This window comes from Etheostoma spectabile, unplaced genomic scaffold (genome assembly GCF_008692095.1).
Source record: "Etheostoma spectabile isolate EspeVRDwgs_2016 unplaced genomic scaffold, UIUC_Espe_1.0 scaffold00001392, whole genome shotgun sequence".
Taxonomy (NCBI): domain Eukaryota; kingdom Metazoa; phylum Chordata; class Actinopteri; order Perciformes; family Percidae; genus Etheostoma; species Etheostoma spectabile.
The window spans coordinates 2003-13923 of NW_022602744.1; the positions used below are offsets into that span (position 1 = coordinate 2003).

At 41.9% G+C, this 11921-nt stretch overlaps 8 non-coding genes across 8 annotated transcripts; 3 read left to right on the forward strand and 5 right to left on the reverse strand.

The window, feature by feature from the left end:
• The first annotated feature begins 2065 nt into the window (after nucleotides 1-2065).
• trnal-aag (transfer RNA leucine (anticodon AAG)) lies at nucleotides 2066-2147 on the forward strand. The gene has a single exon. It is a non-coding gene; the product is annotated as a tRNA-Leu (tRNA).
• Nucleotides 2148-2453: 306 nt separating this feature from the next.
• On the reverse strand, nucleotides 2454-2525 carry trnag-ucc (transfer RNA glycine (anticodon UCC)). Its single transcript has one exon. It is a non-coding gene; the product is annotated as a tRNA-Gly (tRNA).
• Nucleotides 2526-2687: 162 nt separating this feature from the next.
• trnay-gua (transfer RNA tyrosine (anticodon GUA)) lies at nucleotides 2688-2775 on the forward strand. The gene is given in 2 exon segments: nucleotides 2688-2724; nucleotides 2740-2775. It is a non-coding gene; the product is annotated as a tRNA-Tyr (tRNA).
• A 3612-nt stretch (nucleotides 2776-6387) lies between these two features.
• Nucleotides 6388-6459, reverse strand: trnae-uuc (transfer RNA glutamic acid (anticodon UUC)). The gene has a single exon. It is a non-coding gene; the product is annotated as a tRNA-Glu (tRNA).
• Nucleotides 6460-8363: 1904 nt separating this feature from the next.
• Nucleotides 8364-8475, forward strand: LOC116674998 (U5 spliceosomal RNA). The gene has a single exon (XR_004328271.1). It is a non-coding gene; the product is annotated as a U5 spliceosomal RNA (small nuclear RNA).
• A 1979-nt stretch (nucleotides 8476-10454) lies between these two features.
• Nucleotides 10455-10527, reverse strand: trnak-uuu (transfer RNA lysine (anticodon UUU)). Its single transcript has one exon. It is a non-coding gene; the product is annotated as a tRNA-Lys (tRNA).
• Nucleotides 10528-10824: 297 nt separating this feature from the next.
• trnay-gua (transfer RNA tyrosine (anticodon GUA)) lies at nucleotides 10825-10912 on the reverse strand. The gene is given in 2 exon segments: nucleotides 10825-10860; nucleotides 10876-10912. It is a non-coding gene; the product is annotated as a tRNA-Tyr (tRNA).
• Nucleotides 10913-11152: 240 nt separating this feature from the next.
• LOC116674997 (U5 spliceosomal RNA) lies at nucleotides 11153-11269 on the reverse strand. Its single transcript, XR_004328270.1, has one exon. It is a non-coding gene; the product is annotated as a U5 spliceosomal RNA (small nuclear RNA).
• Between the last annotated feature and the right edge of the window lie 652 nt (nucleotides 11270-11921).

Consider the following 11921-nt stretch of genomic DNA (forward strand, 5'->3'; position numbering starts at 1 on the left):
CTCTCTCTCTCTCTCTTCTCTCTCTCTCTCTCTCTCTCTCTCTCCCCAACTGGTGTGTCAGATGACTGCCCACCATGAGTCAGTTTTAGTCTGAGGTTTCTGCCTGTTAAAAAGACATTATTCCTCATACAGTGAAAAAATAAGTATTTGAACACCCTGCTATTTTGCAAGTTCTCCCACTTCTCAAATAAATAGTTTAAAAACCATACATTGTGATTTCTGGATTTTTTTTTTTTAAATTATGTCTCTCACAGTGGACAGCACTACGATGACAATTTCAGACCCCTCCATGATTTCTAAGTTGGAGAACTTTCAAAATAGCAGGGTGTTCTAATACTTATTTCCTCACTGTACTAGGTAGACAGTTATTATTACATTAGCAAACCAGTGGATTTGGAGGGTGGCCTGAATTTTGGCACAAATGGCCGGCCAAACACCTTCAAGCTGCTGGTGTTGACGCACTGGGTCACATGCCCGGCGTAGGTGAGCAGAGACGATGGCCTACTCGTCACCGCCGCACTCCCCGATCCTGGTTCCACCTGTTCAGGCCTTCCAGGAGGTAAAGATGGAAATTCAGCGATTTGTACTGGTTCCTGACAAAACAATAAAATTTTAATAGTCCATTAAAAAGGTCTAGCTTTCCAATCTAATGATTTTTTTTCAGAAAACACTATATAGGGTGTTATGATGTACTGTAAGGGAGACACCAACCTGGAATGAACCTGTTCAGGTGGTAATGAAATGATTCCAGAGATACTTGGTCAGGACAACACTCCCCTTCTTGGTGGTATCCGTCTTTGTATAAAGCTGCACACCAGGCAGGTCCTGCACTTGACGTGGCGTTGCTGCACACGCCAGATTGCTCCATGCGCACCTGGTCCAGCAGTGGCACCCCATGAGGTCCCCCCGTTTGCCACTCCCAGCTCCTGCAGCAGCCGCTCAATGAGGCTGATGGTGGCCTCCTTTGGTCTGGCCACTCCCCAAACTTTGTCTGCAGCTTGCTGGACCCCTCACTGACGCAGAGAGAAGCCAAGTCCACATACAGCAGCAGTGGGGGTGCAATAGCGACTGATGATAGAAGCTGGACGTGCATTGTCTTGTTCTTACATGTCAATTGGATTCTGACTTTGAATTCAAAATTTGGCATCCAAGAAAATTTTTGAACTGATGATGTATCAGTCATTTTGCTGGTGGTTTCTTGTTCACAGCAACAAGCTTGATCATTGACATAGAGTTACCCACCACGTATCACAAAACTGTTGGGTGGGGCCTTATATATTTGCTTGTATTACATCAAGTGACCTGCATACCAATGACCGCAAAGATTAATATGTACATGGTTTGCAGAACCGTACTTTCTAATAGAGGTAAGGCCAAAAAGAGTGATGAAGAAGCCAAAGAGAAAATAAGGAGAGGAGTGCCGGATCTGTTATTGTTTTAGGAAGCAGATTTACAGCTATACACTTTGCAAATCAGTGTCTCACCCTGGCCGCCATCAAAGATGCCATTTGAACCTCCAGAAACTTGCTGGTAAGAAAGAACATGCAGATCCCCCGGTGCTGTGACCAGGATTGCTGGAATATCTAAGTAGTATGTTTCATGATTGTACTTTTGTTTTTGAATGGTACATGAACATATTTTAAAGAGTGGTTTTATATCTGTGCTGCAAATTTTTACAAACTGTTTTGATCACTTGAGGTATTTTCGTGTAGTCTTTGGTCTTGGACAGTTACCTTGCAATCTAAAACTGTATATCCTATTGTCTCTGGAACAACAGTTGGCAGTTGGAGGAGTAATGGCTCTTTACAGTGAATATGCAGAAGAAGATGTTCACAATTCAGCCCAGGTAAATGCTCAGCCCATATTCACACAGACCTAAACTTGCTCACTTAATGCTGGTTATAATATTCTAAAATCACTGCAAGAGAAAAATGACAAAGAGAGATAACATTTTTTGATAAAATATTAGCTTTTTCCTTGCAAAGGTTTCTTCCAATAACATTAACACGCAAACCATTAGTTATGGTGGTTGTGTTTGTCACGATGCGGAAAACCGATAGCTGCAGGTAGTGTGGCCGAGTGGTCTAAGGCGCTGGATTAAGGCTCCAGACTCTCTGGAGGCGTGGGTTCAAATCCCATCACTGCCATTTACATATATGACATAGCTGGAAGGTGACCCAAGTGATGTCTTAAAGCTGTATCATCTGGGTTGAACTTGTTCCTTGTTAACCTGAGGTTCAACGATTGGTGAAACCTTCCTTTCCAGCACTTTAGAGTAGAAAATCAACAAATAATTGTGATAATCTCCATATTGATCAAAACTAATCGTGATTATCACTTTTGCCCTAATCGTCCAGCCCAAAGAGATCTAATGTTTAATCCAACCAGGTTGGGCAAGTAACTTTGCTGTCTTCTTGTAAAATAAAGCAGTAACATCACTCAAAGAAAGCTACTGCGATGGCTGGGAATCAAACCCAGGTCAACTGCTTGGAAGGCAGCTATGCTCACCACTATACCACCATCGCTGTGCGATGCAAAGTTCACTTCAAATCTTGTAATACATCTGGGCATTGAGACTGTGAAGTGCACTCTATCACTGAGCTACAGGCCCAGTCAGAAAATCCCTCCAGGGGGCCCTGTGTTATCACATTCAAAAGAATGGGAAGTGTGTTTATATACATTGTCGCCCTTCGATAGCTCAGTTGGTAGAGTGGAGGACTGTAGAAGTATATATCTGAAATCCTTAGGTCGCTGGTTCAAATCCGGCTCGAAGGAGCACTCTTTCAAGAGTTTCCCTTCACATATCAATAAAGTGTTTCTGATTCTGATGTAGAGATGGACAGATGACCTAAAAGCATAATACTTTGCCAAGACAGAACAAGAAAAAAAAGAAGCGGTGGGGGAGATAGAGTTAAGTCCTGAAGAATAGAGAACTACAGATAAAAGATGTGAAATAGTGCCAAGTGTGAACAGAAAAATTGGAAAAAAACTAGCTTCTCTTCTTTCCTGTTTGTACACAACCCAAAGTTTTACAAAAAAAATATAACTTTCCCCGAATCCCTCAGTTGAATCACAGTCAATATTTGTCTCACAAACCATCTCAATGTCCAATTTAAATAATTTATCCAACAGAATTGAAACTTGAACTTACCCTGCTGTTTGAAATTGCTTCCTTGTCGTTTTGGATTTCAGAGTGGAATCAGCGAGCCCTCAGTGGTTTCTGTCCCTCTGTCTCTCAAAGATGTTTGGCGAGGTTTAGAGGCAGGTGATCATCAGATCCCTGGATGTACTGTCATCAGTTACCAGCGGAGTCCCGATCTGATCCCTCCTTGAAATCCTGCCGACAACGCCAAGTTTGTGGTGGACGTTTCTTGAACAGCGAGGGAGGAGGAATTGGTTGAAGTAAGACTCTGTTGAAACAGAATAAAGACAGGCTGCAAACTGGATCAAAGTTTAGTCTCCGTGAAAGTTGAATTGTTTTCTGCTGAGAACAATCAAAAATGACAAGTGCAGCTCTACAATGCACCAAGTTACAGAGTAACAGTTCTGTGTGAATACAATCAGTAATACACTTCTTTATATCCAGTGTCCCCAGAGGAAAGAAAAAACCCTGGTATGTAAAACAGTTTAATCTTAAACAAAACAATTAGTGGACTTCAGGCAGACAGTTGGTTCTATTAAGTATTTGTGAATCTGCCCTCCTTGCGTTAAGTTTCTTGACCGGTCATTCTATCTTATCTGAAAAAGAACATCTTGTCTCTGTGGATAGGCTCTGGTCTCAACCTGGGACCTGCTATGATAAACACTGCTCTAGAAAACTGTTTCTTTCAGACTTCACGCCATTTATCCTATGACAAAAGGATAGATCCGCTGTCGGGGGTCTGATTTAAAGGAAATGGTACTCTTTAAAGTGTTAGGGTTTTAGCGTTAAACTAATGAGTAGGAATTTGACAAATCTAAATCAACCAAAAACTAATTCTTTCAAACATTACACCTGAATCCTTCAACTCTTGATCTTTCCCTGACCGGGAATTGAACCCGGCCGCGGCGGTGAGAGCCCCGAATCCACTAGACCATCAGGGAGTCACATCCATCAAATTTATCTTTGTAGATGTGAGTTTCCTTTTCACTTACTGGAATGACTCATATTGTTTTAGGTGAGGAATGGCTCCTGGCTAGAGCTTCAGAAGGCAGGACATGACAGATTACACATCTGTCACATAGTCAGTTTGTAGTCTTAAATACCAAGTCTCTTGCTGTTCCTTGACTAGTTGGTCCCCCCTGCTTTGCATCGCTCCAGGTAAGTAGAAAGCAATCTGTTATGCACCTTTGCATTGCACTAAAATGTCAAAATTTGGACCTGAATCCAACAATAACATTACTTGACACTCACATACTGTAAGTCATTTAGTTAGCTAAGCGTTCAGAGGATGTGGAAGAAGCAAGTCAAGAACAGGTTTTGAAGGACTTGCCACAGACAGTGAATGCAGCAGTAGATATGTCTACTGTGTACAAACACATGGTAACTTTACATCTGTTGACAATAAAAATGCTCACAAAACACTTTACTTGCAATTGCGTTTCTTGTATGTATGTAGTGTTCCTCCTACATACAAATAACTGGTATGTTCTTTATTCCCAACATCATGTCTCAGACATTAGTTCCAGATGAAAACATTAGTTGTCAGAGTGGGATTTGAACCCACGCCTCCAGTGTAAACTGCAACCTGAACGCAGCGCCTTGGACCACTCTGAAAACTCACATTTTCAGAAGGACCTGTTTAAAAAATGATGATATAATCATTTCATGATATAGTAGGTTCTCAGTCATCCATGTCATAGTTAACAAGGGAAGGTTTCTCAACTGTCAGCCCAAATATATGGGCGTTCAATTTTTACACAGAAGGGTTAGACACAGAGCCCACTCACCCACCCATATCTGACAATTGAAAGCTGTGGGGAAAGGGGGGTTCCAAAGCTAATAGACCATTCAACAAGCAGTTCTGATGCACTATACTGACCCATTCAGGATGAACACTGTGTACTCTGACTGCAGCAAGTTCATATTTCAGTGATACCTAATTTCTATGGTGATTACGAGACTGAACGCAAAGTGTGTATCCCCCATGTACCTAAGCCTATCACTTCCAGTCAACACTGTCAAATTTGGAACTCCTTTCAGTTACATTAACGACCAGGTGACTCCTCAACATGCCCCTACCAACATACTGTTTACAGTCTAAATGGCCAAGGACATTAAACCTGTAAGCTAACTTTAAACTAGATGTGGAACGTTGAAAGGTTGATCTTTTTCACCTGTGCTGTGGCTTAAAAACAGGTTCCACCGAGATTTGAACTCAGATCTCTGGATTCAGAGTACAGAGTGCTAACCGTTACACCATGGAACCTTTATTTACTAGCCTTGAGGCCGCAGCCTTGCCATTCGGGTCCCTGGCATTCAGCAATAAATATAACAATTTTGATCAACCCATATCCATTGCATGCTTAAAATAACATACTGGTTAAAGCCCCGCCCATTTCAAGACAACCCAACCCACTTCCAGGTTAAATCCTGTCCACTTCTGGGTTTAGCCCGCCAGATACAGATACAGATAATTCATATGGTTTATAGATACAGATACAGCTGTACTTGCACATCTTTATTAAACACTTCTTGCGTTAATCCTCCACTTTTTTTCCTTTTACGTACGTAACTACAGCTCTGATTTAATACAGGACCAATGTCAGAGATCGTACAGATCTTTCTGCAGACTTTCACCAGCTAAATACCAATTCTTATACCGGGAGTTGAACCAGGGCCACCTGGGTGAAAACCAGGATTTTTCTTACTATTAGAAGTCTTTAGGAGCAGCACCAAGACCTTTTGGACACCACTTAGGCCAAATGAATGTAAAATCAAACTAACTGAAAGCTTTCTCAGATGTACGATTGTAGTCTCCAGAGGACTCCTTAAGAATGTGTGTAAAGGTTATTCAGGCAGAATCCAGACTGCTAGACCATATGAGACTGATACGTTGAATAATAACAGGGATTTTATGAATACATCCATACATATGACAGGAACAGGGCACATAAATACATACATCACTTGTTGATAAAACACTGCAAGAAGTCTGGTCTGGCAGTCAAAAATACAATAATTCAAAATTCAGATTTTCAAATTTTCCCCACCACCATGTCTATTTAAAGTTTTACAATAGGTGTTTGATCATAGAGACATATATTATGTCTATTTATTATCATTATATCAGTTAGGTTTGGGGACATGCATATTCACCATAGGGTACATACAGCTCTTATTTAATACAGGACCAATGACACAGATCTTACAAATCTTGCTGCAGACCTTCATCGGCTAGATACCAATTCCCATACCGGGAGTTGAACCCGGGCTACCTGGGTGAAAACCAGGAATCCTAACCGCTAGACCATATGGGACTGACTAGATATTAATAACAAGGATTTCATGAATCATTTCATAGTCTGGCTGGAAACAGGCCTTCTCTTGAACGTGAATGAAGAAGCATCTTAAGTAAGTTGTATCTTGAAGCTTTTGAGTGTTCTTTAGGTTTTTATCTGCTTTAACTATTACCGGACAGCGGGGGCACGGAGCAGAGCAGAGCGCCCGTTAGGGAGGAATTCTCCTCCGTGTTCAGCTCCATTTTGAACCTGTAAGCTCACTTTAAACTAGATGTGGAAAGTTGAAAGGTTGATCATTTTCACCTGTTCTGTGGCTTAAAAACAGGTTCCACTGAGATTTGAACTCAGATCGCTGGATTCAGAGCCCAGAGTGCTAACCATTACACCACGGAACCTTTCAAAGTATTACTTGTGTTTGCTTGGCAGCTAGAAGAGCTCTTATTCAGAAAAGTGATATTACTTTTTAACTTTGATTTGTACAATAGCAGTGCAAGCATTTTGCCCAGGTTTGATTTTCAGCCAACACCAGCTTTTGAAGCCATACACAACATTAACATTACATATTTTTCTCTAATTCCGTGATCTCACAAAATTCAAAAAAATCAGAAAATCTTCAGGGGCTGTAGCTCAGTGATAGAGCACATTTTGAGTGTCAATGCCCAGATGTGTTACAAGATTTTCAGTGAACATTGTGCTGTCCAGTGATGGTGGTATAGTGGTAAACATAGCTGCCTTCCAAGCAGTTGACATGGGTTAGATTCCCAGCCATCGCAGTAGTTTTCATTGTGTGGTTACTTGCTTTATTTGTGAAGATTAGCCAGAAAGGTTACTCGCCCAACCGATTTGATAAAATATTAGATCTCTGTTATGGTACAAATAAGGGAGCATATCAATCAATCAAGCTGCTTCCACGAGGATCCACAGACACAGGCAGCACTTTGCCTGTTAACTACTACTAACCAATTGAAAAGTTTATGAACATTTGTGCAAACAGATATGGCACAGCTATTCAGATTGTTGTGACCAAGTGGTTAAGGTGATGGACTTGAGATCCATTGGGGTCTCCCTGAGCAGGTTTGAACCCTGCTGATAACAAAAAGCATTCTTTAAAAGTGGTAGCAAACCATGACACATCACAGTTGTGCCTTCATGAACAATATTGTGTTATCTCAAGTTCTGGAAGCAACCTTTTTCATCCATGTGTTACAAGATTTGCAGTGAACGTTGTGTTGTCCAGCAGATATGCAACAGGTGTGCCAGTTTTTGACTTTGATTTATATCAGCACAACAAGCACTTTAACAGTACATGTTTTACAGTTTCTATTTTACTGTATTTATGTGCTTGTACTGTTATGTTTTTGTTTCTTGTATTATGCTCCAGTTTTTATGAGTGTTGCGGCAGGTATGAGCATTGTAGAGACTTCACTTCAGACACTAGCAACAGATGCTTTGTTAAACATCAACAGACTGGAAATAGCCTTACTGATGATACAAAGTATATGAATTAGCAGAGGATGGTTTCGATCCATCGACCTCTGGGTTATGGGCCCAGCACGCTTCCGTTGCGCCACTCTGCTCTGCAGCATCTAACCAGGCCTTGGAAAATCTGTCATTCACATTTTGAGGGAAGGTGGCAACCAAAGCTCCAACAGCTTACAGGTTGTAAAGTTAAACATTTTGTATACCTTGCCACTATCTTTTATGTGAGCTTCCTGATTACTCACACATTGATTATTCACATGTAACACTTGTGATTGGCTGGCGTTTTAAAAAAGGGCATTGTGAGTACAGATATAAACATCAGTAAGGAGTCTACCAAGTGGCCTCTTATCATTTTAGTTTGGAGACCCAGTGAGGCTTACCGTGATGGTTTGGACTGGGTCGACTAGGGTTTTCTGCTGCTCTCGAGCAGACGGCTGTACTCACTCTGGTTCTCTTCATAACACACAAGTCTTTCACCTTTTACTAAAGACTTCCTTGGAGGGGAACAACGATGCGTTGAAACTATGTTTGGTGGGCTTTGCTGTTTGGCCGTGCCTGGCCGACAGGACTCCCCCTGACTGTGACCCGGACCGACCAAAAAATACTTGGGGTAAAATTCAATTGGCAGGGGGATGGGAAAACAAATTGGCCAGACACGTTAGGGAAAGTTGGGCAGGGACTAGGCTACTGGAGACTTAGAGGACTAACACTAGAAGCAACGGTTTTAATCTTCTGTTTTTATCCCACCCAGAAAAGAGATTTTGGACCTGGAATGAGCCATCTTTTATTTCCTGTGGAGGTCCAAGTGGGAACAAGTGCAAAGAAGAGTGATGAAGAAGCCAAAGGATAAAGGAGGGTAAGGAGTGTCGGACCTGTTATTGTTTTTTAGGGAGCCACGGCCCATCCAGAAATCCTAAGACTGCAGCTATGGCACGGTTCTGGTTGGGATCATACCTCAGAAGATTGAAGACCTTACCCTCTGATCTTAAAGTACCTGGTAGGGATGAGCGAGTACAGCATTATCTGTATCTGTATCTGTGTCTGTGCTCGGACTGGGCGGGGCCTAACCCGGAAGTGGACAGCAATTAATCCGGAAGTGGGTCGGGTTGTCTTGAAATGGGCGGGGCTTTAACCGGTATGTTATTTTAAGCATGCAATTGATATGGGTTGATCAGAGGCGGGGAAGACTGTGTTCTTCGGATCAAATAGATTGAATAAATTAGAAAATAAAAATAAAAATCTCTGACAGGCAGAGACGCGATGTATGAAAAAGGAGAGCCATGTCCTGCTCATTGTTCCTCTTTGTTTTTTTTCTGTTGCGTGCAGTTGAAGCAGGACATGAAAAATTGCCAGCATGCTCTACTACAATTTTTAATTGTTCCTAATCTGGGTTAATTTAATATTAAACTTGATTTTAAATTTCAGATTACGAAAGTAACAGATGCTGCCTTCAGGGCTCGCCCGGGAGCTGAACCCGGGACCTCTCACACCCAAAGCGAGAATAATACCCCTAGACCAACGAATCACGTAAAAACATTAAAATAGAAATTTTCTATCAAGTCAATGTGATCAGTCAGTGACTCGAAAGGCAATTGTTAAGTAGTTTGTTTGGCATGTGGTGTTTTTATGGCTCCACTGCCAGATTGAGCTTTCTGACTATAGGTTTCTTCAGCTTCAGGTTTGTTTTTAACTTCGGTTTGTAGTACTTACATACATAGTAACCAGTAGATTTCTGGTGAACGTGGGTTTCAGACATGCTGCTTGGTTTAAATGCGACTCCCGTTGCATCTCTGCCATCGGAGAGATGGCAGACAGATTTTTGACAGTCAGCTGCCCCCCCAGCCCCCCGCCCCCCTCTCTCTCTCTCTCTCTTTCTTTCTCTCTCTCTCTGTCTCTCTCTTACTCACACACACACACACACACACATACACACACATACCTGGTGTGGAATTAGAAAAAATAAAATAAGAACCAAAAACAAAGTTATTACTAGATTACAAAAAGAAACAACAACACGAGCGCAAATGACTAGGAGCCAAGTTACCACAACGTGCATGTAATGATCTGGCGCTGAAGAGGCGGTCAGCCCGGGTTTATGTATTGCAGTGGGTGATGAGTGATGAGGAACAGCTGAGTGGATGACGGAACGTAGATGGAAAGCCACGCCTCTAGATCCCCTGGAACGCCCTCACGGCAAGACAGACAAGACACACAGAAGAAAGGGAAGACACGACACAGGTTGGGCAATGCAGCAGACCACAACACTTAGCCCTCGTGACAGGAAAAATCCACCAGATGACCTTCTATCCAAGCAGGGAGATGAGTACAGAGATTTGGGTGCTAGCAAGATGGATGTAGGTTGCCTATTGTCATTTAAACTTACCAGCAACATTGTTATGATAGAAACCTGCTTGAAAAACAGCCACAATTCTTTTTGAAGAATTGTGCATGGAACACAAGAGATTGGAAAATTTTTTGAAGCATTCAGGCATGCCTAATGGACAACTCATCTAGCAGAATGTGCAACTTTACACCTGAACAGGGACTTGAACCCTGGACCCTCAGATTAAAAGTCTGATGCTCTACCGACTGAGCTACCCAGGCTTCTAAACCTGCCACCTGTGGAAAAAACAGTCTCCTGAACTACAAAATGAAGTAAGTGGTCACTGTGTCCAAACCTTTGTTATAGAAGTTATATATCATAACTTTAAAGATAATTGCAAATTGTTGACCCAATTTTCAGGACCCAGAGACAGGTCCTACTGTCCTACTGAAAATAACTCTACATCCCCCACCTCTTTTTTTTTTTCTTCAAGAAGTATTATGCTTTTGGGTGGTCTGTCCATGTCTACATCAGAATCACTTTATAGATCCCCGAAGGGAAACTCTGGAAAAAACTGCTCCTTCGAGACGGATTTGAACCAGCGACCTAAGGATTTCAGCTTCTTGCCTCTACAGTCCTCCGCTCTACCAACTGAGCTATCGAAGGGAGCTAATAAAGTATGCTCTGGAGGGAAACAAAAACATTCACATAAGCTCGTAGATCAATTGACAAGTATCCCACCCAGAAGAGAGATTCTAGCCATTTTTCAGCCAGGGGGAGTCCTGGTGTCTCAGTAGCTGTCCACAGCCCATGAAAATTGGCAAGGGTCTTGCTTCTATTATTTAGCTGCTGTTAATAATCTGAGTCTAGTTAAGGACAGCATATTTGTTTTTCACAAGTACAAAAGGCTCAGCCTAACACCAAAGCCCACCAAAAATAGTTTCAACTCATCGGCGTTCACCTCCAAGGAAGTCTTTAGTAAAAGGCAAAAGACTTGTGTGTTCTGAAGAGAAATCAGGGTGAGTACAGCCGTCTGCTCGAGAACAGCAGAAAACCCTAGTCGACCCAGTCCAAACCATCGCGGTAAGCCTCACTGGGTGTGCCGCTTTCCAAACTAAAATGATAAGAGGCAACTTGGTAGACTACTTACTGATGTTTATATCTGTACTCACAATGCCCTTTTTTAAAACACCAGCCAATCACAAGTGTTACATGTGAATATTCAATGTGTGAGTAATCAGGAAGCTCACATAAAAGATAGTTGCAAGGTCTACCAAATGTTAAACTTTACAACCCATAAATTGTTGGAACCTTGGTTGACTCAGATTACCAAAGCAGAGTGGCGCAGCGGAAGCGTGCTGGGCCCATAACCCAGAGGTTGATGGATGGAGACCATCCTCTGCTAATTCCTACGGTTTGTATCAGCATTACTTCTATTTCCAGTCTGTTGATGTTTAACAAAGCAGCTGTTGCTGCAAGTGTCTGAAGTGAAATGTCTCCACCTGCTGAAGAGTAAACTTAATTGCATGACAAGTTGATTTTCATCCATAAATATGGAAACTACAGTACTCATACCTGCTTTAACACCCATAAAAACTGGAGCATTACAAAATAAATATACTGCACTACAGTACAGGTAAATAACAAACTGGAGTGTGATGCCATATACTACACA